This window comes from Pelophylax lessonae (genome assembly GCF_965119305.1).
Source record: "Pelophylax lessonae genome assembly, chromosome: 3".
NCBI classification, from domain to species: Eukaryota; Metazoa; Chordata; class Amphibia; order Anura; family Ranidae; genus Pelophylax; species Pelophylax lessonae.
Genome location: NC_138770.1, coordinates 463143598 through 463171273, shown reverse-complemented (window position 1 = coordinate 463171273; position 27676 = coordinate 463143598).

Sequence of the window (27676 nt, the reverse complement as noted above, 5' to 3'; positions counted from 1 at the left end):
CTTTTGCTATTTTTAGTTAAAAGTAAACATCTTTTTCACAGTTCTAATTTTTAAAGATGATCACTATTACATATTATCAGTGTCGCCACTCACTAGATATAATGACCTTGAACAGTAAAGGAGATCAAAGAGCAAAAGTAACATATGAAATCCAGTTGTGACCAAAACCCACAATTCAATTTTGACAGATCACCCACTTCCACCAATAATCAAGATGTACTCTCACCGAAATCCAAGACCTCACTGAATTGATAGAGGTCAATTTGCACCTAATAATCTTGGCATGCAAAACCAGTCCTCCACATTCAAATGTGATCTTCCCAAATATGTGTCAATGTAAGAGAGAGATACTCTAATTGTGTATTACCATGTTTATTTAAAATTCTTACATTACAATAAACATACTAATAAAAACTGGCAGATTGTAACTCACATGAAATATTGTTGCTCTAAATGGGCTGACAGCATGTGCTGTCAGCTCAAAAACCTCCTAGCATGTGTTGTCCAACAAGACGTCCTCAGGGGCTGGCAATATTGACGATTCACACACCTATAATGGGAAACCCAAAACGTCAGTTTACCAACAATATGATCCTAGGTCCACCAAGAAAACATATCAAGCTCACAGAGCGAAAAGTAGACCCTGGGTCTCCAAATCTCCAAACCTAGGTAACAAGCCTGACCCTCCCAATCAGAGGCGAAAAGACATGGAGAAAGTAGCAGCTATTGCTTCATAACAGATCAAGGTACCAGTCAGAAGTATATACATAATCTGTTATAATTATAGATTATATATCTCTACTTGCCCCAAGACTCCTTTCTCTGGCGCTGCGTTCATTTCTGCTGTTCACCCAGCTCTCACCAGGAATTACTCCATCCTCGCTGGCAAGTACACGCTACACCGTGGCTTTAAACCTTCTGGACTGGACACATGGATCTTCTCGCAGCTGGATTGTCACCCTTAGATGAGCCTTTATTTCTGTACTCCATGTGAGTTTTTATTTGGCTGATTGCTCCATTTAGGTACATTATAATATTACATTTAGAGGCGCTCTTCTGTCTTCCTTTTTGTATATTGATTGATTACTTTGATAGCCAGTCACAGGCTATCACAGTGATCTTGTAATCAGGAACCTGTCCTCTTAATTCCCGATATTTAATATGAGACCCAGAGCTCTCGGTGACAGCTCGATGCTGGAAGCACACTGTGCAGCTCACTTCCAACACAAACACATCAGTAGCATACAGACCTCAAATTTTCTACTCACCTACTCGCATTTTGCGAGTGGAAAAGTACTTAGGGCGAGCGTGGGGCTGCTCCGGAAAGAGAGTGGAAGAGGAAAGCCGATGGATTACCATAGAGCGGGGATCGTTCCACTGTAACAGCATTCATTGTAATTGCCGGGCACTCGCCGACACACACAGTCCCGCCTCCTAGCCCGGCTTCTTTGATAGACAGAACACCTGGCCAACCGGGACGTGTGAAGTCTATCAAAGGAGTCGGGCTAGGAGGCGGGACTGTGTGTGTCGGCGAGTACCCGACAATTACAATGAATGCTGTTACAGTGGAACGATCCCCGCTCTATGATAATCCCGTCCATCGGCTTTCCTCTTCCACTCTCTTGCCCTGAGCGACACCCGGAGCAGTGCCTGGCCATTCAAATTAAATCTGTTACAGCGGGACGATCCCGCTTTGTGATTATCCGGCCAGATATCCTCTTCCTCTCTTCTCTCTTTTCTGCACTGGTCAGTGCATTGATGGCACAAGTGAAGCTGCATTACGGGGCCCAGGTAAAGCTGCATTGATGGCACAGGTAAATCTGCATTGATGGCCCATGTAAAGCTGCATTGATGGCACAGGTGAAGCCGCATTGATGGCACAGGTGAAGCTGCATTGATGGCACAGGTAAAGCTGCATTGATGGCACAGGTAAGGCTGCATTGATGGCCCATGTAAAGCTGCATTGATGGCACAGGTGAAGCTGCATTGATGGCACAGGTGAAGCTGCATTGATGGCACAGGTAAAGCTGAATTGATGGCACAGGTAAAGCTGCATTGATGGCACAGGTAAAGCTGCATTGATGGCCCATGTAAAGCTGCATTGATGGCACAGGTGAAGCTGCATTGCAGGGCACAGGTGAAGCTGCATTGAAGGGCACAGGTGAAGCTGCATTGAAGGGCACAGGTGAAGCTGCATTGAAGGGCACGGGTGAAGCTGCATTGAATGGGAAAAGGTGAAGCTGCATTACGGGGCCCATGTAAAGGTGCATTGATGGCACAGGTGAAGCTGCATTGAAGGGCACAGGGTAGGCAGCATTGATGGGCGCTTGTGAGGCTGCATTGATGGGCACTGATCAGGCTGCACTGATGGGCACTGTTGAGGTTTCACTGATGGGCACTGATCAGGCCGCACTGATAAGCTTCATTGATGCTGCTGCACTGATGGGCACTGGTAGGCTGCATTGATGGGCACTGATAATGTTGTTATTAATATTTATTTTTATAACTTCTACATTAATGCAAAAACATTTAACAGTATCATTCTATGAGATAATTTATCAAGGTGTGTTTAGGGGCGGAATTAGGGGCAGGGTAGGAGTTGGGTGGGGCAACTGGGGGCATGTAACACTTAAGGCCTGGCTAGTAGCTCAGGACTTAAAATTTTGAGCCCTGAGTAGCATATATATATATATATATATATATATATATATATATATATATATGTATATACAGTATATATACAGTATATGCAGCCCCATAGAAGAAGGTCCATATATGAGTATGCTCGGCAGGAAAACATAATCTATATATCTGCAAAGTTTGGAAATGTGCAGACAAGATGTGTTCCTTATTATTCTTTATGTTACACACATATTCTCTTAACCGTTTGAAGACCAGACTGTTTCACCCCCTTCCTGCCCTGGCCATTTTTCAGTTTTTAGCACTGCCACACTTTGAATGACAATTACTCAGTTATGCAACACTATAGATCCGATTGTCTAATAAATTATTGTTAGTATAAATCGGATCTATAAACGGCAGCATGATCAGGCATGATGACAAAAAACAGCTGTTGACAAACATCCCATAGTAAGTCCGCAGGCACTCGAGGAAATCCAACACCTCCTGTGTAGCTGAGCCGTCACTGAAGATTTGCATACGGGCATGTGATTGGCCGATGGGATGGGTCCGGCTGTAAGAGGACGGAGAGGTTGATTGACGGGCACCGCTCCCGTAGACGTCCAATGACGAAACGTACGTAGGGCGGAACCCAACGTCAACGTCACTTCCGGTCCGCAGCTCGCCTGAGTTTGGAACGCGGAAGCTTCCCCGGCGCTGTCTGTACCTGTCTGACACGATCTGCTGCATTCATTACCAAAGCGTGAGTTACTACTAGCCTTTTGAAAATTCCCCAATATGGATCCAATATGTCCCTTGTACTTACCCAGCTGCAGCTGTGTAGGAGATAGACCTGTCTTTTGGCAACTAACGCACGATGTAAAAGTAACTCACCCCAATGGGAACCGTGCTTAAATACTTGAAAATAGTGATCCTATCACCTGCAGGTGTGCGCATATCTCCGCTTGGATGGTGTCCGACATGCGGACACGGTGTCTCCTTTGGCGTTCCGGAAGTGGAGGAGAACCTCCCGCCAGCATCCGCCGTCCCCATGGCAACCCGCCCACTCAGCACGCACGCGCATCCGCGTGCACGCACAGGGAGATGAGAAGCCGTGTGGATCCGGAACGGCGCCAGCACGGTGATACTTCCCCTGGTCGACACCACCAGAAAGGGAGACCGAGACCTGCCATCAACAGGGCTAAGTATCTCACCATGCTGGGAGACCAGAGCACTAGCCCGCAGCACAGGCGGGAGTGAGAACGCCCCCAAAGGATAGAGGATGCTTTTTAAAATAGTAACAACATGTTGTGATATATCACAAAACATAACAATGTACATCTAAGCAATACCTATGTAATGAATCACATATTTATGCAAAGGAAATAGAAATAATTCTACAAATGACAGTGGATTTATACAATCATATAGCAAATATAAACAATGTCAACATATCAAGGTCAATTATGGATACTCAATAATTCACCAAGAGATAAAAATGACAAAAATCCTTTAATAAATTGCACCAAATATCTATATATATATAGGAAGAAAATAAAACTGGAAGAGTGGAAGAGAGAAAAAAAAGGGAAAAGAAAAAGGGAGGGATTAGTGTGTTTTGCCCGAGACATACCCCTTCAAAAAGGGGACAAACTAAATAGATTCGTTGAGACCAGGGGACACAGTCGCATTAAGTCTGTATATCCATCTTTGCTCTAATTGTAGTAAGATTTTATTCCAGTCACCTCCACGTTCCAAGGTGACTTTCGGCTTAACCAGATGGTGTACAGTGGTGACATGTCTACCGAGTGGTAGGTACTGATTGCAAATTTGCATACTATAAATATGTTTAGAAAAACGTCTCCAGAATTCCTGTTTAGTCTTTCCAATGTAGAAAGATACACATTCACATTGGAAGAGGTATACTACCCCTCTTGTTTGGCAAGTGACAAAGTGCCTAGGGATGAATATTTCTCCATTCGGTAGTCTGAATGTCTTGCGCCTATCGATGTAAGGACAATGCGAGCAGTGTCCACAAGGAAAGGTGCCCATAATTGAACAATGTTTTTTGTTCTCACGAAATTCACTACGAGTAAGTTTATCCCTAAAGGAACTGGCTCGTTTAAAGGTCAATGAGGGAGTGGGAGATACAAACCTCTGAATTCTGGGGTTGTCAGTAAGTATCGACCAATGTTGGCTAATGATGTCCCTTATGGCCACGTGCTGTTTAGAATAGCGTAAAATAATACGCAATGTATTTTTGTCAACAGCACTGGTAGATCTCTTTGGGCTAAAAAGCAACTCCTGCCTGGTTTTGGGATATGCTTTGTTATATGCTCTTTTGAGACAGGATCGGCTATAGCCTCTCTTTAGAAGTCTATCTTGAAGGATTGCCACTTCTTTCTTGAACGGAACGATTCATCCCATGAACAGTTCCTCCGCAAGCGGAGGTACTGTCCATAGGGGATCGAATTCTTCAAGGGGGCGGGGTGAAAACTGTCTGCGTGTAGCAGAGTGTTGCCTGCTGTAGACTTTCTAATCTGGACGTCCAGGAAATTTATGACATCTCTATTGTACGTCAAGGTAAATTTCAAATTCAGATTGTTGTTGTTCATGGACTCAACGAAAGACAGCAAATGCTGTCTCGGACCCCTCCCAGATGACAAGTAGAAACCTGGCCAGTGTATTCGACAAGGTCCTCATCTGAGAGGAGATTACGTTCCCACTCCCCCGGGTACAGATTGGCGTACGATGGGGCACAACAAGTCCCCATCGCCACGCCCTGTACCTGGAGGTAGTGGGAACCATTAAATAGAAAGCAATTATGATGTAAAATAAAGTCCAGGCCTGGCATGTATGGAATGTTGGCACAGGATATTGGTGATGGTTGATAGCCCTCTGGAGTGGGGAATGCTACTATAAAGTGCCTCCACGTCCAGGGTGACCAGGAAAGCTTGGTCAGAGATGGTCAATTCTTCAATAGTTTGAAGAAAATGAATTGTGTCTTTCACGAAGGAAGGCAACGCATGCACATGTGATTGAAGATGGAAATCTATCACTTGACTTAATTTCTCCGTAATACTCCCATTCCCAGATATAATTGGGCGTCCAGTAGGATGGAGGGGATCTTTATGGATTTTAGGGAGACTATAAAAAGTCGGGTTGCGTGGGTGTTTGGTTTTAATATACTCGTATAGATCTTGAGTAATGATACCTGCTGCGAAAGTTTGATCAATGAGGGTGTTAAATTACTCATTGAATCTGGCCACCATATTGGCCGGTATGGGCCTATACCATTCTCTGTTGTTTAGAATTTTGAGACACATGTCTCTATATCCTGCAATGTCCATCAAAACAACATTACCACCCTTATCTGAGGGTTTGATGACAATATTTTTGTTGTTTTGTAGGTTTAGCAAGGCCTGGTGTTTCTGTTTAGACAGATTAGATGATTCTGGATTTTTTGAAGTTTTCTTTACAGTTTTCTCCAATTTGGCTATGTCTCTTAGAACCTGCCTCAAAAAAATTGCAATGTTGGGATTATTGTTGAGTGGGGGAAATTTAGTAGAAGGTTTTTTAAAGGAAAGAGGTGTAGAGTAGGGTTGAGCAAACACCTAGATGTCCGTGTTCGACGGGTTCGGCCGAACTTTAAAAAAAAGTCCGGGTCCGTGTCCCGGACTTTTACCGAACTTTTCCCGGACACCGAACCCCATTGAAGTCAATGGGGACCCGAACTTTAAGGCACTAAAATGGCTCTAAAACACCAAAGGAAAGGGCTAGAGTGCTGCAAATGGCAGCAAAACGTAATTAAGAGCATGGCAAGTGCTCTGCAAACAAATGTGGATAGGGAAATAACTTAAAACAACAAAAAAAAAACAGAAAAATAAAACAATGTTCTTCTTCATCTCTGAAGGACGAGGCCCATATGGAGTAGGAGGGAGGTTGAGGTGGTGGTGGATGTGGCGGTGACATAGGCGTGCGCACAGGGTGTGCTGGGTGTGCCTGGGCACACCCTAATCACCTAGGGCACATAGCATTGCCAGTGAGGAGATGGGAAAGATCTCCCTGGGACCTGCTCTGCTCTATTTCTCCTTGCCTACAGGTACATGGCCCCGATACATTACTCTCCCTGCTGGCAAACACATGCATGTGTATTTCAACTTTGGGGTGCACACCTTAATGCAATAGGCTGCGCACACCTATGGGCGGTGTAGGTGGAAGCGGCGGTGGAGGAGGACCAGGGCCGGATTAACAGCATCATGGGCTTGGTGCTGAGGATTTTGAAGGGCCTTAAGGGCCGTGCCTTGCCATGCACCCAGAGGAGGAAGGGTGCAGCCATGCATGCCTAATTCAACATGGGATGCTGTCTCTGAAGCCCATAAACACATCCATGCATCGCCAACTGTCCCTCCTTGTCCGGCCTTCACGCTGTGTGGGGAGGTTCTGAGGGTGCTGCCTGGGGAAGCGAGCATAGAAGCCAGACTTCTGTGTTTACAAGTGACAGAAGAGCGGTAACAGTGAATATGGCCAACCCGGGGCCTATATAAAAGGTAGGGGCCTGGAGCTGCAGCTCCAATAGCCCCTACATTAATCTGGCCCTGAGGAGGAGGACGAGGTAGCCAACACTGCTTCTTTTCAAAAATTTTAAATGAGGGTACACCCCAAAAGAGTGAGAAAGAGCAAAAATGGAACAATGGGTGGGTAAGGTCGGTATCCATTGCTATTCTGCATAAGGTACGGAAAAGTCCCGTGGGATCCATGCCTGGTTCATTTTAATGAACGTGAGCTTGTCCACATTGTCTCTGGACAGGCGGCTGCGCTTGTCTGTTATAACGCCCCCAGCCGTGCTAAATACCCGTTCAGATAATACACTGGCTGCAGGGCACGCCAGCACCTCCAAGGCGTAAAGGGCAAGCTCAGGCCATGTGCCCAATTTGGAGACCCAGAAGTTGAAGGGGGCAGACCCGTCATTCACTACATGTAGGCGTGTGCACACATACTGCTCCACCATGTTGGTAAAATGCTGCCTCCTGCTAAGACGTTCCATCTGAGCTGCTGGTGCTGCTGATTGTTGTGGCGTGCTGACAAAGCTTTTCCACATTTCGGCCATGCTAACCCTGCCTTCTGAGGTGCTGGCGGTGCCCTGGTTGCGTTGGCGACCTCCTCCTCCTCCTCCTCTGCCTTGTGCTTCCACTGTGGCCCCGCTGTCAGATGGGAATGCCAGCAGCATGGCGTCTACCAGCGTGCGCTTGTACTCGCGCATCTTGCGATCGCGCTCCAGTGAGTGAATTAAGGACGGTACGTTGTCCTTGTAACGGGGATCCAGCAGCGTGGCCACCCAGTAATCAGCACAAGTTAGAATGTGGGCAACTCGGCGGTCGTTGTGGAGACACTGCAGCATGTAATCGCTCATGTGTGCCAGGCTGCCCAGAGGCGACGAAAGGCTGTCCTCTGTGGGAGGTGTATCGTCCGTGTCCTCTGTATCCCCCCAGCCACGCACCAGTGATGGCCATGAGCTGGCCTGGGTGCCACCCTGCTGTGAACATGGTTCCATCTCCTCCTCCAGCTCCTCCTCCTCCTCATCCTCCTCATCCTCCAGAACTGTGCCCCTGCTGGACAATTGCGTCCCTGGCGTTTGCGTGTGCAGGAACCCACCCTCGGAGCCCCTTGCGAATGACTGCCCTGAAAGCCTTGGAAATGTTACCTCTTCATCCTCCTCCTCCTCCTCATCCTGTGCCACATCCTCTTCCATCATCGCCCGAATTGTTTTTTCAAGGAGGCATAGAAGTGGGATAGTTAAGCTGAGAACGGCGTCATTGCCACTGGCCATGTTGGTGGAGTACTCAAAACAGCGCAACAAGGCACACAGGTCTCGCATGGAGGCCCAGTTATTGGTGGTGAAGTGGTGCTGTTCCGCAGAGCGACTCACGCGTGCGTGCTGCAGCTGAAACTCCACTATGGCCTGCTGCTGCTCGCACAGTCTTTCCAGCATGTGCAAGGTGGAGTTCCACCTTGTGGGCACGTCACATATGAGGCGGTGAGCGGGAAGGCCGAAGTTACGCTGCAGCGCTGCCAGGCGAGCAGCAGCAGGGTGAGAACGCCGAAAGTGCGCACAAACGGCCCGCACTTTCTGCAGCAGCTCTGACATATCGGGGTAGTTTTTAAGGAACCTCTGCACCACCAAATTCAGCACATGCGCCAGGCAAGGGATGTGCGTCAAACCGGCTAGGCCCAGAGCTGCTATGAGATTTCGCCCGTTATCACACACCACCAGGCCGGGCTTGAGGCTCGCTGGCAGCAACCACTCATTTGTCTGCTGTTCCATGCTCCTCCACAACTCCTGCGCGGTGTGTGGTTTGTCCCCCAAACAGGCAAGTTGTAAAACTGCCTGCTGTCGTTTACCCCTGGCCGTGCTGAAGTTGGTGGTGAAGGTGTTACGCTGTCCAGATGAGGAGGCGGTAGAGGATGAGGAAGCGGAGTAGGAGGAGTTACGAACAGGAGGCAAACTGAAGCGCCCTGCAATCCTCGGTGGTGGAAGGACATGCGCCAAATTGCTATCCGCCTCAGGCCCATCCGCCACTGCATTTACCCAGTGTGCCGTTAGGGAGATATAACGCCCCTGACCGTGCTTACTGGTCCACGTATCCGTAGTTAGGTGGACCTTGGCACAGATGGCGTTGCGCAGTGCACACCTGATATTTTCCCCCACTTGGTTGTGCAGGGAAGGGATGGCTTGCCTGGAAAAGCAGTGGCGGCTGGGCACGACGTACTGTGGGACAGCCACCGACATAAGGTTTTTAAAACTGTGCGTCTCCACCAGACGGAATGACAGCATTTCAAAGGCCAATAATTTTGAAATGCTGGCATTCAGGGCCAGGGATCGCGGGTGGGTAGGGGGGTACTTCCTCTTCCTCTCAAGTGTTTGGGAGATGGAAAGCTGAACGCTTCCACGGGACATTGTGGAGATGGTTGTTGGTGACCCAGGTGGTGGTGTTGCTGACAGATCGTCTGTTTGCGGGGTGGCAGGTGCCGGTATCACTACAGATGTGGCTGGAGCGGCCGAGACTGCAGCAGAAGAGGAAGCAGGATGAGCCAGAGACGTTTCTTGGTTTTGAAGGTGTGTACTCCACTGCAGCTCGTGCTTTGCACTTAGATGCCTGATCATGCAGGTTGTGCTCAGGTTGAGAAGGTTCATGCCTCGCTTCAAGCTCTGATTGCACAGGGTGCAAACCACTCGTGTCCTGTCATCAGCACATTTTCTAAAGAACTTCCACGCTAGAGAACTCCTTTGAGCTGACTTTGGTGCGCTCGTTCCCTTGCTGCGTTGGGCAGTAGCGGGCGTAGTGTCTAGGGCACGGCCGCTCCGCTTCTGCACCCTGCTCCCTCTTCTGCTGTGCTGGTGGCTCTGTGCGACCACCGCCTCTTCCTCCAAACTACTCAGGTCACCTGCATGACGTTCATTCCATGTGGGGTCGAGGACCTCATCGTCCTCCACATCATCTTCCACCCAGTCTTCACCCCTGCCCTCCTTGTCGGTCTCCACAATGCTGAACGCCGCAGCAGTTGGCACCTGCGTTTCGTCATCATCGGAGACGTGCTGCGATGATCCTTGCATGTACTCATCTTGAGAAATAAGTGGTTGGGCATCGCTGCACTCAATCTCTTCCACTTCTGGGGCAGGGCTAGGTGGATGGCCCTGGGAAACCCTGCTGACAGAGTCCTCAAAAAGAATAAGAGACTGCTGTATGGCTTGGGGCTCAGACTGCTGGCCTGATTTGCAAGGGGGTGAGGTGAAAGACGGTTGGACATTGGCTGCAGGTGCCAACTCTGACCTTTCTGCAGTAGACTGGGTGGGAGACAATGTGAAGGAACTGGAGGCACTGTCAGCAGCAAACCAATCTACTATCGCCTCAACTTGTTCTGGCCTCATCACTTCTAGGGGCGTTTGATGCCCTACCAAATACTGATGCAGGTTCTGTCGCCTACTCACACTTGAGGAAGGTGTTTCACTTGTGCGTGTAGCTGGCACAGATCGACCATGTCCTCTCCTTGCAACAGGAGCTCTACCAGCAGCACCACGACCCAGGCCACGGCCCTTATTTGACGGTCTCCTCATATTTCTGTAATTTAAGATCTTGCCCTAGAAAGGTTTTTATTGAATAGCGGAATAGAAAATATGATCCAAAAAAAGTGTATGTATATCACACGTACACAACCACACTAGGCCCCAATTACTATTGTTTGTACCCCTAAAAGGCTAGATGAGGAGTAGGGGGAGTATGGAACAGGCAGCACCCTCAAACCTTCAGAAGTATGAGATGAACCCCAACAACTTGGAAAGGTGGATCTCTCTCACACGTACCGACACAGACTATCCCGCAATTCAATTGATCCTCAAAGGTTTTTATTGAATAGCGGAATAGGAAATATGATCAAAAAAAGTGTATGTATCTCGCACGTACACAACCACACTAGGCCCCAATTACTATTGTTTGTACCCCTAAAAGGCTAGATGAGGAGTAGGGGGAGTATGGAACAGGCAGCACCCTCAAACCTTCAGAAGTATGAGATGAACCCCAACAACTTGGAAAGGTGGATCTCTCTCACACGTACCGACACAGACTATCCCGCAATTCAATTGATCCTCAAAGGTTTTTATTGAATAGCGGAATAGGAAATATGATCAAAAAAAGTGTATGTATCTCGCACGTACACAACCACACTAGGCCCCAATTACTATTGTTTGTACCCCTAAAAGGCTAGATGAGGAGTAGGGGGAGTATGGAACAGGCAGCACCCTCAAACCTTCAGAAGTATGAGATGAACCCCAACAACTTGGAAAGGTGGATCTCTCTCACACGTACCGACACAGACTATCCCGCAATTCAATTGATCCTCAAAGGTTTTTATTGAATAGCGGAATAGGAAATATGATCAAAAAAAGTGTATGTATCTCGCACGTACACAACCACACTAGGCCCCAATTACTATTGTTTGTACCCCTAAAAGGCTAGATGAGGAGTAGGGGGGGTATGGAACAGGCAGCACCCTCAAACCTTCAGAAGTATGAGATGAACCCCAACAACTTGGAAAGGTGGATCTCTCTCACACGTACCGACACAGACTATCCCGCAATTTAATTGATCCTCAAAGGTTTTTATTGAATAGCGGAATAGGAAATATGATCAAAAAAAGTGTATGTATCTCGCACGTACACAACCACACTAGGCCCCAATTACTATTGTTTGTACCCCTAAAAGGCTAGATGAGGAGTAGGGGGAGTATGGAACAGGCAGCACCCTCAAACCTTCAGAAGTATGAGATGAACCCCAACAACTTGGAAAGGTGGATCTCTCTCACACGTACCGACACAGACTATCCCGCAATTCAATTGATCCTCAAAGGTTTTTATTGAATAGCGGAATAGGAAATATGATCAAAAAAAGTGTATGTATCTCGCACGTACACAACCACACTAGGCCCCAATTACTATTGTTTGTACCCCTAAAAGGCTAGATGAGGAGTAGGGGGAGTATGGAACAGGCAGCACCCTCAAACCTTCAGAAGTATGAGATGAACCCCAACAACTTGGAAAGGTGGATCTCTCTCACACGTACCAACACAGACTATCCCCCAATTTAACTGATCCCCAAAGGTTTTTGATTAAATAACGGAATAGAAAATATGATCCCAAAAAAGTGTATGTATATCACACGTACACAACCACACTAGGCCCCAATTACTATTGTTTGTACCCCTAAAAGGCTAGGAGTAGGGGGAGTATGGAACAGGCAGCACCCTCAAACCTTCAGAAGTATGAGATGAACCCCAACAACTTGGAAAGGTGGATCTCTCTCACACGTACCAACACAGACTATCCCCCAATTTAACTGATCCCCAAAGGTTTTTGATTAAATAGCGGAATAGAAAATATGATCCCAAAAAAGTGTATGTATATCACACGTACACAACCACACTAGGCCCCAATTACTATTGTTTGTACCCCTAAAAGGCTAGGAGTAGGGGGAGTATGGAACAGGCAGCACCCTCAAACCTTCAGAAGTATGAGATGAACCCCAACAACTTGGAAAGGTGGATCTCTCTCACACGTACCAACACAGACTATCCCCCAATTTAACTGATCCCCAAAGGTTTTTGATTAAATAGCGGAATAGAAAATATGATCCCAAAAAAGTGTATGTATATCACACGTACACAACCACACTAGGCCCCAATTACTATTGTTTGTACCCCTAAAAGGCTAGATGAGGAGTAGGGGGAGTATGGAACAGGCAGCACCCTCAAACCTTCAGAAGTATGAGATGAACCCCAACAACTTGGAAAGGTGGATCTCTCTCACACGTACCGACACAGACTATCCCGCAATTCAATTGATCCTCAAAGGTTTTTATTGAATAGCGGAATAGGAAATATGATCAAAAAAAGTGTATGTATCTCGCACGTACACAACCACACTAGGCCCCAATTACTATTGTTTGTACCCCTAAAAGGCTAGATGAGGAGTAGGGGGGGTATGGAACAGGCAGCACCCTCAAACCTTCAGAAGTATGAGATGAACCCCAACAACTTGGAAAGGTGGATCTCTCTCACACGTACCGACACAGACTATCCCGCAATTCAATTGATCCTCAAAGGTTTTTATTGAATAGCGGAATAGGAAATATGATCAAAAAAAGTGTATGTATCTCGCACGTACACAACCACACTAGGCCCCAATTACTATTGTTTGTACCCCTAAAAGGCTAGATGAGGAGTAGGGGGAGTATGGAACAGGCAGCACCCTCAAACCTTCAGAAGTATGAGATGAACCCCAACAACTTGGAAAGGTGGATCTCTCTCACACGTACCGACACAGACTATCCCGCAATTCAATTGATCCTCAAAGGTTTTTATTGAATAGCGGAATAGGAAATATGATCAAAAAAAGTGTATGTATCTCGCACGTACACAACCACACTAGGCCCCAATTACTATTGTTTGTACCCCTAAAAGGCTAGATGAGGAGTAGGGGGAGTATGGAACAGGCAGCACCCTCAAACCTTCAGAAGTATGAGATGAACCCCAACAACTTGGAAAGGTGGATCTCTCTCACACGTACCAACACAGACTATCCCCCAATTTAACTGATCCCCAAAGGTTTTTGATTAAATAGCGGAATAGAAAATATGATCCCAAAAAAGTGTATGTATATCACACGTACACAACCACACTAGGCCCCAATTACTATTGTTTGTACCCCTAAAAGGCTAGGAGTAGGGGGAGTATGGAACAGGCAGCACCCTCAAACCTTCAGAAGTATGAGATGAACCCCAACAACTTGGAAAGGTGGATCTCTCTCACACGTACCAACACAGACTATCCCCCAATTTAACTGATCCCCAAAGGTTTTTGATTAAATAGCGGAATAGAAAATATGATCCCAAAAAAGTGTATGTATATCACACGTACACAACCACACTAGGCCCCAATTACTATTGTTTGTACCCCTAAAAGGCTAGGAGTAGGGGGAGTATGGAACAGGCAGCACCCTCAAACCTTCAGAAGTATGAGATGAACCCCAACAACTTGGAAAGGTGGATCTCTCTCACACGTACCAACACAGACTATCCCCCAATTTAACTGATCCCCAAAGGTTTTTGATTAAATAGCGGAATAGAAAATATGATCCCAAAAAAGTGTATGTATATCACACGTACACAACCACACTAGGCCCCAATTACTATTGTTTGTACCCCTAAAAGGCTAGGAGTAGGGGGAGTATGGAACAGGCAGCACCCTCAAACCTTCAGAAGTATGAGATGAACCCCAACAACTTGGAAAGGTGGATCTCTCTCACACGTACCAACACAGACTATCCCCCAATTTAACTGATCCCCAAAGGTTTTTGATTAAATAGCGGAATAGAAAATATGATCCCAAAAAAGTGTATGTATATCACACGTACACAACCACACTAGGCCCCAATTACTATTGTTTGTACCCCTAAAAGGCTAGGAGTAGGGGGAGTATGGAACAGGCAGCACCCTCAAACCTTCAGAAGTATGAGATGAACCCCAACAACTTGGAAAGGTGGATCTCTCTCACACGTACCAACACAGACTATCCCCCAATTTAACTGATCCCCAAAGGTTTTTGATTAAATAGCGGAATAGAAAATATGATCCCAAAAAAGTGTATGTATATCACACGTACACAACCACACTAGGCCCCAATTACTATTGTTTGTATCCCTAAAAGGCTAGGAGTAGGGGGAGTATGGAACAGGCAGCACCCTCAAACCTTCAGAAGTATGAGATGAACCCCAACAACTTGGAAAGGTGGATCTCTCTCACACGTACCAACACAGACTATCCCCCAATTTAACTGATCCCCAAAGGTTTTTGATTAAATAGCGGAATAGAAAATATGATCCCAAAAAAGTGTATGTATATCACACGTACACAACCACACTAGGCCCCAATTACTATTGTTTGTACCCCTAAAAGGCTAGGAGTAGGGGGAGTATGGAACAGGCAGCACCCTCAAACCTTCAGAAGTATGAGATGAACCCCAACAACTTGGAAAGGTGGATCTCTCTCACACGTACCAACACAGACTATCCCCCAATTTAACTGATCCCCAAAGGTTTTTGATTAAATAGCGGAATAGAAAATATGATCCCAAAAAAGTGTATGTATATCACACGTACACAACCACACTAGGCCCCAATTACTATTGTTTGTACCCCTAAAAGGCTAGGAGTAGGGGGAGTATGGAACAGGCAGCACCCTCAAACCTTCAGAAGTATGAGATGAACCCCAACAACTTGGAAAGGTGGATCTCTCTCACACGTACCAACACAGACTATCCCCCAATTTAACTGATCCCCAAAGGTTTTTGATTAAATAGCGGAATAGAAAATATGATCCCAAAAAAGTGTATGTATATCACACGTACACAACCACACTAGGCCCCAATTACTATTGTTTGTACCCCTAAAAGGCTAGGAGTAGGGGGAGTATGGAACAGGCAGCACCCTCAAACCTTCAGAAGTATGAGATGAACCCCAACAACTTGGAAAGGTGGATCTCTCTCACACGTACCAACACAGACTATCCCCCAATTTAACTGATCCCCAAAGGTTTTTGATTAAATAGCGGAATAGAAAATATGATCCCAAAAAAGTGTATGTATATCACACGTACACAACCACACTAGGCCCCAATTACTATTGTTTGTACCCCTAAAAGGCTAGGAGTAGGGGGAGTATGGAACAGGCAGCACCCTCAAACCTTCAGAAGTATGAGATGAACCCCAACAACTTGGAAAGGTGGATCTCTCTCACACGTACCAACACAGACTATCCCCCAATTTAACTGATCCCCAAAGGTTTTTGATTAAATAGCGGAATAGAAAATATGATCCCAAAAAAGTGTATGTATATCACACGTACACAACCACACTAGGCCCCAATTACTATTGTTTGTACCCCTAAAAGGCTAGGAGTAGGGGGAGTATGGAACAGGCAGCACCCTCAAACCTTCAGAAGTATGAGATGAACCCCAACAACTTGGAAAGGTGGATCTCTCTCACACGTACCAACACAGACTATCCCCCAATTTAACTGATCCCCAAAGGTTTTTGATTAAATAGCGGAATAGAAAATATGATCCCAAAAAAGTGTATGTATATCACACGTACACAACCACACTAGGCCCCAATTACTATTGTTTGTACCCCTAAAAGGCTAGGAGTAGGGGGAGTATGGAACAGGCAGCACCCTCAAACCTTCAGAAGTATGAGATGAACCCCAACAACTTGGAAAGGTGGATCTCTCTCACACGTACCAACACAGACTATCCCCCAATTTAACTGATCCCCAAAGGTTTTTGATTAAATAGCGGAATAGAAAATATGATCCCAAAAAAGTGTATGTATATCACACGTACACAACCACACTAGGCCCCAATTACTATTGTTTGTACCCCTAAAAGGCTAGATGAGGAGTAGGGGGAGTATGGAACAGGCAGCACCCTCAAACCTTCAGAAGTATGAGATTGTGTTCACTGTACCCCACAAAGATTGAGTTCACTGCACCCCACAATGATTGTGTTCACTGCACCCCACAAAGATTGTGTTCACTGCACCTCACAAAGATTGTGTTCACTGTACCCCCCAAAGATTGTGTTCACTGCACCCCACAAAGATTCTGTTCACTGTACCCCACAAAGATTGTGTTCACTGCACCCCAAAAAGATTGTGTTCACTGCACCCCAAAAAGGATGTTGTTCACTGCACCCCAAAAAGGATGTTGTTCACTCCACCCCAAAAAGATTGTGTTCACTGCACCCCACAAAGATTGTGTTCACTGCACCCCAAAAAGATTGTGTTCACTGCACCCCAAAAATGATTTTGTTCACTGCACCCCAAAAAGGATTTTGTTCACTGCACCCCAAAAAGGATGTTTTTCACTCCACCCCAAAAAGATTGTGTTCACTGCACCCCAAAAAGATTGTGTTCACTGCACCCCACAAAGGATTTTGTTCACTGCACCCCAAAAAGATTGTGTTCACTGCACCCCAAAAAGGATGTTGTTCACTGCACCCCAAAAAGGATTTTGTTCACTGCACCCCAAAAAGATTGTGTTCACTGCACCCCACAAAGGATTTTGTTCACTGCACCCCACAAAGATTGTGTTCACTGCACACCAAAAAGGATTGTGTTCACTGCACCCCAAAAAGATTTTGTTCACTGCACCCCAAAAAGATTGTGTTCACTGCAGCCCAAAAAGATTGTGTTCACTGCAGCCCAAAAAGATTGTGTTCACTGCAGCCCAAAAAGATTGTGTTCACTGCAGCCCAAAAAGATTGTGTTCACTGCAGCTCACACACAGAAAAATGGATGTGGATCACTGACACCTGCCTATCTCCAATCCCACACCACACAGCAATATCGATTGTAGTTTGTAGAACACAGTTTCCCTAAAATTCAGCAGACTCTGTCCCTAACAGGATTGAGAAGAGATCGTAGATCAGGATTGAGTGCAGACCCCACCCCCCACACAGCAATATCGATTGTAGTTTGTAGAAGACACTGACCCTATAATTCAGCAGACTCTATCCCTAAAATGCCTACAACTCGCCCTGCCTAAACACTCCGACCTGTCCCTCAATTCTATCCGGACACAAATGGTTTTTTCCTGCCTATCTTTCCCTAATCAGCAGCCAGCACGTTGATGTGTGCTCTGTCCCTGAATCTAAGCAGCATAATGACGCCGCTGCGGCTGCCTCGAACTTATAAAGACTTGGTCACATGCTTCAGACGGCCAATCACAGCTACTGAGACATTTGCAGGCATGGCTGGGATGGCTTAAGGCACACCAGTTAAACGATTGTTGATTGGCTGTTGAAAGCCCGCCATGAAAAGAGCGCCAAAGCATGCAAAACCCGGAAATAAAACGACCGAACACGGATTTTTACCCGAACATACAGTAAAGTGTCCGTGTCCGTGTTCGGGTACAAAAAATCCAATTATTCGGTACGAACACGAATAATACAGTCCGTGTTCGCTCAACACTAGTGTAGAGGACACATCAGTTTCCACACTATCTAAGAGTTCCTCCAAATCTATGCGATCGATGAGATCCAATGTGTTATTTTCTTCATATAATAGGGTTAGATCTCGTAATGCTTTAAATTCTCGCATGCTATATTGAGACCAGTCAGTGGTGTCCGAATTTATGCTAGATTTGTCATGCATATATTTTAAGAGTAGTCTACGAGCAAAAAGATGGAGATCCGTGACCACCTCGAAGGGATCAAAATCCTGATCCGGACAGAAACTCAAGCCTCTGGTGAGTACTTGTGTTTTCATTACAGTTAGAGTGTGTGAGGAAAGGTTGACCACATTCAATGCATTGTCTGTGTTCGGATCAAATGGGGTAATATGCCCTTTCCTCCCCTGCCTCTCTGTGGGGGATCGATCCCCCGCATGGAGTTTAAAGGCCCACTGGACATTGTAGGGAAAGAGGGCTGACTGGTATTACTGGATGTATCTGATAGAGAAGATTCTATCTCCACATTTGATGCACTATTGGGCAGTGATAGATGGTTGAAGGTTGATTGGGTGGACTGTGCAGAATATGCATAATCCGAATCAGTCTCCACTGTGCGTTTTTTTACATCCTGTTCGAAAGAGCCTTTATAATTTCTTGTTCTCTTAAATTTGCCGCGATTTCTAGACGAAGATTCGCGGGTTGGTGGCCTAGTGTTTGTGCCATTGTTAACAGATGGATTATTAGAGTTATAATAGTTTACCTCTCTATGTGAGCGGGGTTGTTTGAAAGAGGACCCCATTGGATTATTCCACCTGTATGCCCTCCCGGCCGAGAAGGCCGTTCTGTCTCTCCAGAACTTTTGTTCTTTTTTATGTAAGAGGTTTTTATTATATACAGCCAAATGCTCTTGTAATTTCTTCTGGAGACTCAGGTAGAGGGTATGTTTGACAAAGGGAGCAAGGGCAAGTTCGATGCTTTTAATTTAAGTATCAAGAGAAGAAATCTGATCTTCATATTCTTTTGTTAGGAGGGTCATCATATTCCTAGAGCAGATTTGCAGGTTCTCTTCCCATGCTACTTTAAATTCCTTGCTAATTTTTTCCAAATTTGGAAAAATTTGGAAACGTAAACCCATAGGGTTGATCGATTCCCTAATATAACGATCAAAAGATTTGATATGTCTATGTAAAGCAGATTTATTTTGGAGAGTCTGTTGTAGTTTATGGAAAAGGGAGGAGATTTGTGTCTCTACCTGATCCTTTGATTCGAAATCCGACTCGTATTCTGCCATCAGACTTGCCCATTGCTCCCCCTGATACAGGCTCATATTGTATATTCAATTCGAGCTCTTGGTGGTGCAACTTAAATAATTGTTAAGTACAAAGTCACAGAAGAGAGAAACAACTAGGTATTAGCATAACAGAGGGCCCTAAATAGAAATCAACAGGAAAAAACTTGAATACCCGAATTAGGATGTTCTGCTCAATTGTGATGTATTATGCACGTAATGCTTTGGTTACACTCAATTGTATCCACAAATGGCCTCAATTAGACAATTTGGAGAGATGTGGAAATAGAGGTGGTTCCGAGAACATCCAAAAATGCCTCAGGACACACTAAAACAAAAGCATAAATAGAGAAAAAACATGATAGGAAAAAGGGAAAGAAAAAAAAGCTTGTAAAATAGTATATTTGCCACAGTGGGCATAGGATATTGGTGCTCAGGAAACAAGAAAATATATGAACATTTTATAAATCACATATCATGAGAAAAGCGCTTACATAAGCGAAATCCACAAATCCTGAAAAAATCTTAGAAAAATGTTATACTACTCCACAGTGGTGTAAAGGTGGGGTGTGTGTAGGTGTTTAACCACCAATATGAATATGTATAATGGAAATACAACACCGAACAGTGGAGTGGCTGCTCACCCGGTAGTAATAACTAGAAAACAATTGATACCGAAGTATCTACCCTCAGTGGGTTTTTAGGCAGCACAGTAAGTAGTAACTGAATGAAAAAAATATATATGATAAAAATGTACTTTATTGACAAATTACATGTACAAACATTAAAACCCCAACAATCCCTCCCTTAAAACACACTAATCCCTCCCTTTTTCTTTTCCCTTTTTTTTCTCTCTTCCACTCTTCCAGTTTTATTTTCTTCCTATACATATAGATATTTGGTGCAATTTATTACAGGATTTTGGTCATTTTTATCTCTTGGTGAATTATTGAGTATCCATAATTGACCTTGATATGTTGACATTGTTTATATTGCTATATGATTTTATAAATCCACTGTCATTTGTATCAATATTTCTATTTCCTTTGCATAAATATGTGATTAATTGCATAGGTATTGCTTAGATGTACATTGTTATGTTTTGTGATATATCACAATATGTCGTTACTATTTTGAAATGCATCCTCTATCCTTTGGGGGCGTTCTCAATCCCGCCACTCCCAGCACGGTGAGATACTTAGCCCTGTTGATGGCAGGTCTCGGTCTCCCTTTCTGGTGGTGTCCACCAGGGGGAGTATCACCGTGCTGGCGCCGTTCCGGATCCACACGGCTTCTCGTCTCCCTGTGCTTGCACGCGCATGCGTGTGTGTGCTGAGTGGGCGGGTTGCCGTGGGGATGGCGGACGCTGGCGGGAGATTCTCCTCCCCTTCCAGAATGCTGAGGGAGACACTGTGTCCGCATGTCGGACACCATCCAAGCGGAGATATGCGCACACCTGCAGGTGATAGAATCACTATTTTCAAGTATTTAAGCACGGTTCCCATTGGGGTGTGTTACTTTTACATCGTGCGTTAGTTGCCAAAAGACAGTTCTATCTCCTACACAGCTGCAGCTGGGTAAGTACGAGGGACATATTGGATCCTGGGCTTTCTCTGCTTTGTCTACTGTTTATTCCTTCCTTCACTTGGTCACTTCTCTCACCACCGTCTTACTTTCCTTCATTTTTCTTTTCAAGGCTCAGCACCACTGCCTTATGTTTTTCATCTGTCACTTTGGGTCTGTTTTCTTGCTCTGTACATCCTTTTTTCCTCCTCTCTTTCACGCTCATGTTTCATGGTTGTTAGTTATTCTTTGGGGGTCTGCACTGCCCTTCCCCTTTCTTTTTCTTCTTTCCTGTTATTACACTTCCTCTCCTTGTTTTCCCCTCCATTTCACCCCTTCCCTCCTGCTCTTTTTCCCCCGTTCTCTCCCCTTCCTTCTTTTTCCCCTCTTTATTCCTTTTTTCCTTTTTTTTTCCCCCTTTCTCTTTCCCCTCTTTTTTCTTTCCTTCCCCCCCTCCTCCTTTCTTCTATTCTTCCTTTTTCTTTCGTTCTATTTTTGTTTTCTTTTTCTTTTCCCTTCTTCCTTTTCTCCTCTGTTTTGTCTTTACCTCTCTTTACTTTTCCTTTTCTTTAGCCCATTTGGCTCCATATGCTGCCCTGTTATGATTGTTAGGCTGGCTATTTGAATTTACAATAGACCAGCATTACACGCAAAAATGCTCAAATTTTCAATTCCTACCATCCCCCATCAGGTGTTGCGCAGTCCCCCGAAGGCTGGTATGGTTTGGTGACTCCTTGCAGACCCTCACACTGGCTCAGCCGCCCAGGGTGGGAGGTGCCGCTTCCCTCTGGATGTAAAGGACACAACGTTTTTATCTGCTCCTTGTTTCTCAACAGATCTCACCTTTATGGTAAAGCTCAAATGCAAAACTATATAAATACCTTTAACTTACTGTGTGGACATATTGTAAATTATAATGTGTTCTCTCTAGACAAAACAGTCCCCCTGAGGAAGACCTCTCACAGGTCGAAACGCGTTGGGTGTGTGCTCCCCCAGCATTTGTTCTGGGGTTGAAGTGATTAACCATCATGTCATCATGTTATTTTATGTTATGAGTCATTGAGATCGATTGATATTGAAGTTACTGGAGCCTTCATGTCTCCCCTTGTTGGGGTTTTAATGTTTGTATATGTAATTTGTCAATAAAGTACATTTTTATCATATATATTTTTTTCATTCACTTACTACTTACTGTGCTGCCTAAAAACCCACTGGGGGTAGATACTTCGGTATCAATTGTTTTCCAGTTATTACTACCGGGTGAGCAGCCACTCCACTGTTCGGTGTTGTATTTCCATTATACATATTCATATTGGTGGTTAAACACCTACACAACCCCGACCTTTACAACACTGTGGAGTAGTATAACATTTTTCTAAGATTTTTTCAGGATTTGTGGATTTCGCTTATGTAAGCGCTTTTCTCATGATATGTGATTTATAAAATGTTTATATATTTTCTTGTTTCCTGAGCACCGATATCCTATGCCCACTGTGGCAAATAAACTATCTTACAAGCTTTTTTTCTTTCCCTTTTTCCTATCGTGTTTGTTCTCTATTTATGCTTTTGTTTTAGTGTGTCCTGAGGCATTTTCGGATGTTCTTGGAACCACCTCTATTTCCACATCTTGTCTAATTGAGGCCATTTGTGGATACAATTGAGTGTAACCAAAGCATTACGTGCATAATACATCACAATTGAGCAGAACATCCTAATTCGGGTATTCAAGTTTTTTCCTGTTGATTGCTTTTTAGGGCCCTCTGTTATGCTAATACCTAGTTGTTTCTCTCTTCTGTGACTTTGTACTTAACAATTATTTTCAGTTGCACCACCAAGAGCTCGAATTGAATATACAATATGAGCCTGTATCAGGGGGAGCAATGGGCAAGTCTGATGGCAGAATACGATTCGGATTTCGAATCAAAGGATCAGGTAGAGACACAAATCTCCTCCCTTTTTCATAAACTACAACAGACTCTCGAAAATAAATATGCTTTACATAGACATATCAAATCTTTTGATCGTTATATTAGGGAATCAATCAACCCTATGGGTTTACGTATCCAAATTTTTCCAAATTTGGAAAAAATTATCAAGGAATTTAAAGTAGCATGGGAAGAGAACCTGCAAATCTGCTCTAGGAATATGATGACCCTCCTAACAAAAGAATATGAAGATCAGATTTCTTCTCTTGATACTTAAATTAAAAGCATCGAACTTGCCCTTGCTCCCTTTGTCAAACATACCCTCTACCCGAGTCTCCAGAAGAAATTACAAGAGCATTTGGCTGTATATAATAAAAACCTCTTACATAAAAAAGAACAAAAGTTCTGGAGAGACAGAACGGCCTTCTCGGCCGGGAGGGCATACAGGTGGAATAATCCAATGGGGTCCTCTTTCAAACATCCCCGCTCACATAGAGAGGTAAACTATTATAACTCTACTAATCCATCTGTTAACAATGGCACAAACACTAGGCCACCAACCCGCGAATCTTCGTCTAGAAATCGCGGCAAATTTAAGAGAACAAGAAATTATAAAGGCTCTTTCGAACAGGATGTAAAAAAACGCACAGTGGAGACTGATTCGGATTATGCATATTCTGCACAGTCCACCCAATCAACCTCCAACCATCTATCACTGCCCAATAGTGCATCAAATGTGGAGATAGAATCTTCTCTATCAGATACATCCAGTAATACCAGTCAGCCCTCTTTCCCTACAATGTCCAGTGGGCCTTTAAACTCCATGCGGGGGATCGATCCCCCACAGAGAGGCAGGGGAGGAAAGGGCATATTACCCCATTTGATCCGAACACAGACAATGCATTGAATGTGGTCAACCTTTCCTCACACACTCTAACTGTAATGGAAACACAAGTACTCACCAGAGGCTTGAGTTTCTGTCCGGATCAGGATTTTGATCCCTTCGAGGTGGTCACGGATCTCCATCTTTTTGCTCGCAGACTACTCTTAAAATGTATGCATGACAAATCTAGCATAAATTCGGACACCACTGACTGGTCTCAATATAGCATGCGAGAATTTAAAGCATTACGAAATCTAACCCTATTATATGAAGAAAATAACACATTGGATCTCATCGATCGCATAGATTTGGAGGAACTCTTAGATAGTGTGGAAACTGATGTATCCTCTACACCTCTTTCCTTTAAAAAACCTTCTACTAAATTTCCCCCACTCAACAATAATCCCAACATTGCAATTTTTTTGAGGCAGATTCTACGAGACATAGCCAAATTGGAGAAAACTGTAAAGAAAACTTCAAAAAATCCAGAATCATCTAATCTGTCTAAACAGAAACACCAGGCCTTGCTAAACCTACAAAACAACAAAAATATTGTCATCAATCCCTCAGATAAGGGTGGGAATGTTGTTTTGATGGACATTGGTATAGGCCCATACCGGCCAATATGGTGGCCAGATTCAATGAGGAATTTAACACCCTCATTGATCAAACTTTCGCAGCAGGTATCATTACTCAAGATCTATACGAGTATATTGAAACCAAACACCCACGCACCCCGACTTTTTATAGTCTCCCTAAAATCCATAAGGATCCCCTCCATCCTACTGGACACCCAATTATATCTGGGAATGGGAGTATTACAGAGAAATTAAGTCGAGTGATAGATTTCCATCTTCAATCACATGTGCATGCGTTGCCTTCCTTCATGAAAGACACGATTCATTTTCTTCAAACTATTGAAGAATTGACCATCTCTGACCAAGATTTCCTGGTCACCCTGGATGTGGAGGCACTTTATAGTAGCATTCCCCACTCCAGAGGGCTATCAACCATCACCAATATCCTGCGCCAACATTCCATACATGCCAGGCCGTTTAACGATTTTATCGTTAGCGGCCTGGACTTTATTTTACATCATAATTACTTTCTATTTGATGGTTCCCACTACCTCCACGTACAGGGCGTGGCGATGGGGACTTGTTGTGCCCCATCGTACGCCAATCTGTACCCGGGGGAGTGGGAACGTAATCTCCTCTCAGATGAGGACCTTGTAGAATACACTGGCCAGGTTTCTACCTGGCTTAGGTACAGTATATCAACAACGTTTTTGTTATCTGGGAGGGGTCTGAGACAGCACTGCTGTCTTTCGTTGAGTCCATGAACAACAACAATCTGAATTTGAAATTTACCTTGACGTACAATAGAGATGTCATAAATTTCCTGGACGTCCAGATTAGACGTACAGAGGATGGACATCTCTCTAGTACATTGTATAGAAAGTCTACAGCAGGCAACACTCTGCTACACGCAGACAGTTTTCACCCCGCCCCCTTGAAGAATTCAATCCCCTATGGACAGTACCTCCGCTTGCGGAGGAACTGTTCAGGGGATGAATCATTCAAGAAAGAAGCAGCAATCCTTCAAGATAGACTTCTAAAGGGAGGCTATAGCCGATCCTGTCTCAAAAGAGCATATAACAAAGCATATTCCAAAACCAGGCAGGAGTTGCTTTTTAGCCCACAGAGATCCACCAGTGCTGTTGACAAAAATACATTGCGTATTATTTTACGCTATTCTAAACAGCACGTGGCCATAAGGGACATCATTAGCCAGCATTGGTCGATACTTACTGACAACCCCAGAATTCAGAGGTTTGTATCTCCCACTCCCTCATTGACCTTTAAATGAGCCAGTTCCTTTAAGGATAAACTTACTTGTAGTGAATTTCGTGAGAACAAAAAACATTGTTCAATTATGGGCACCTTTCCATGTGGACACTGCTCGCATTGTCCTTACATCGATAGGCGCAAGACATTCAGACTACCGAATGGAGAAATATTTATCCCTAGGCACTTTGTCAATTGCCAAACAAGAGGGGTAGTATACCTCTTCCAATGTGAATGTGGATCTTTCTACATTGGAAAGACTAAACAGGAATTCTGGAGACGTTTTTCTAAACATATTTATAGTATGCAAATTTGCAATCAGTACCTACCACTCGGTAGACATGTCGCCACTGTAAACCATCTGGTTATGCAGAAAGTCACCTTCACGGCCTTGGAGCAAGTGCACGTTCCGGACCGTGGAGGTGACTGGAATAAAATCTTACTACAATTAGAGCAAAGATGGCTATACAGACTTAATGCGACTGTGGCCCCTGGTCTCAACTGTTTTTTCCCCTTTTTGAAGGGGTATGTCTCGGGCAAAACAAACTAATCCCTCCCTTTTTCTTTTCCCTTTTTTTCTCTCTTCCACTCTTCCAGTTTTATTTTCTTCCTATATATATAGATATTTGGTGCAATTTATTACAGGATTTTGGTCATTTTTTTCTCTTGGTGAATTATTGAGTATCCATAATTGACCTTGATATGTTGACATTGTTTATATTGCTATATGATTGTATAAATCCACCGTCATTTGTATCATTATTTCTATTTCCTTTGCATAAATATGTGATTCATTGCATAGGTATTGCTTAGATGTACATTGTTATGTTTTGTGATATATCGCAACATGTTGTTAATATTTTGAAATGCATCCTCTATCCTTTGGGGGCGTTCTCACTCCCGCCTGTGCTGCGGGCTAGTGCTCTGGTCTCCCAGCACGGTGAGATACTTAGCCCTGTTGATGGCAGGTCTCGGTCTCCCTTTCTGGTGGTGTCCACCAGGGGGAGTATCACCGTGCTGGCGCCGTTCCGGATCCACACGGCTTCTCGTCTCCCTGTGCGGATGCGCATGCGTGCTGAGTGGGCGGGTTGCCGTGGGGACGGCGGATGCCGGCGGGAGATTCTCCTCCCCTTCCGGAACGCCGAGGGAGCCACCGTGTCCACATGTCGGACACCATCCAAGCGGAGATATGCGCACACCTGCAGGTGATAAGATCACTATTTTCAAGTATTTAAGCATGGTTCCCATTGGGGTGAGTTACTTTTACATCGTGCGTTAGTTGCCAAAAGACAGGTCTATCTCCTACACAGCTGCAGCTGGGTAAGTACGAGGGACATATTGGATCCTGGGCTTTCTCTGCTTTGTCTACAGTTTATTCCTTCCTTCACTTGGTCACTTCTCTCACCACCGTCTTACTTTCCTTCATTTTTCTTTTCAAGGCTCAGCACCACTGCCTTATGTTTTTCATTTGTCACTTTGGGTCTGTTTTCTTGCTCTGTACATCCTTTTTTCCTCCTCTCTTTCACGCTCACGTTTCATGGCTGTTAGTTATTCTTTGGGGGTCTGCACTGCCCTTCCCCTTTCTTTTTCTTCTTTCCTTTTATCACACTTCCTCTCCTTGTTTTCCCCTCCATTTCACCCCTTCCCTCCTGTTCTTTTTCCCCCGTTCTCTTCCCTTCCTTCTTTTTCCCCCTCTTTATTCCTTTTTTCCTTTTTTTTTTCCTTTCTCTTTCCCCTCTTTTTTCTTTCCTTCCCCCCCCCCCCTCCTTTCTTCTATTCTTCCTTTTTCTTTCGTTCTATTTTTGTTTTCTTTTTCTTTTCCCTTCTTACTTTTCTCCTCTGTTTTGTCTTTACCTCTCCTTACTTTTCCTTTTCTTTAGCCCATTTGGCTCCATATGCTGCCCTGTAATGATGGTTAGGCTGGCTATTTGAATTTACAATACGCCAGCATTACACGCTGAAATGCTCAAATGAAGCTAATTTTCAATTCCTACC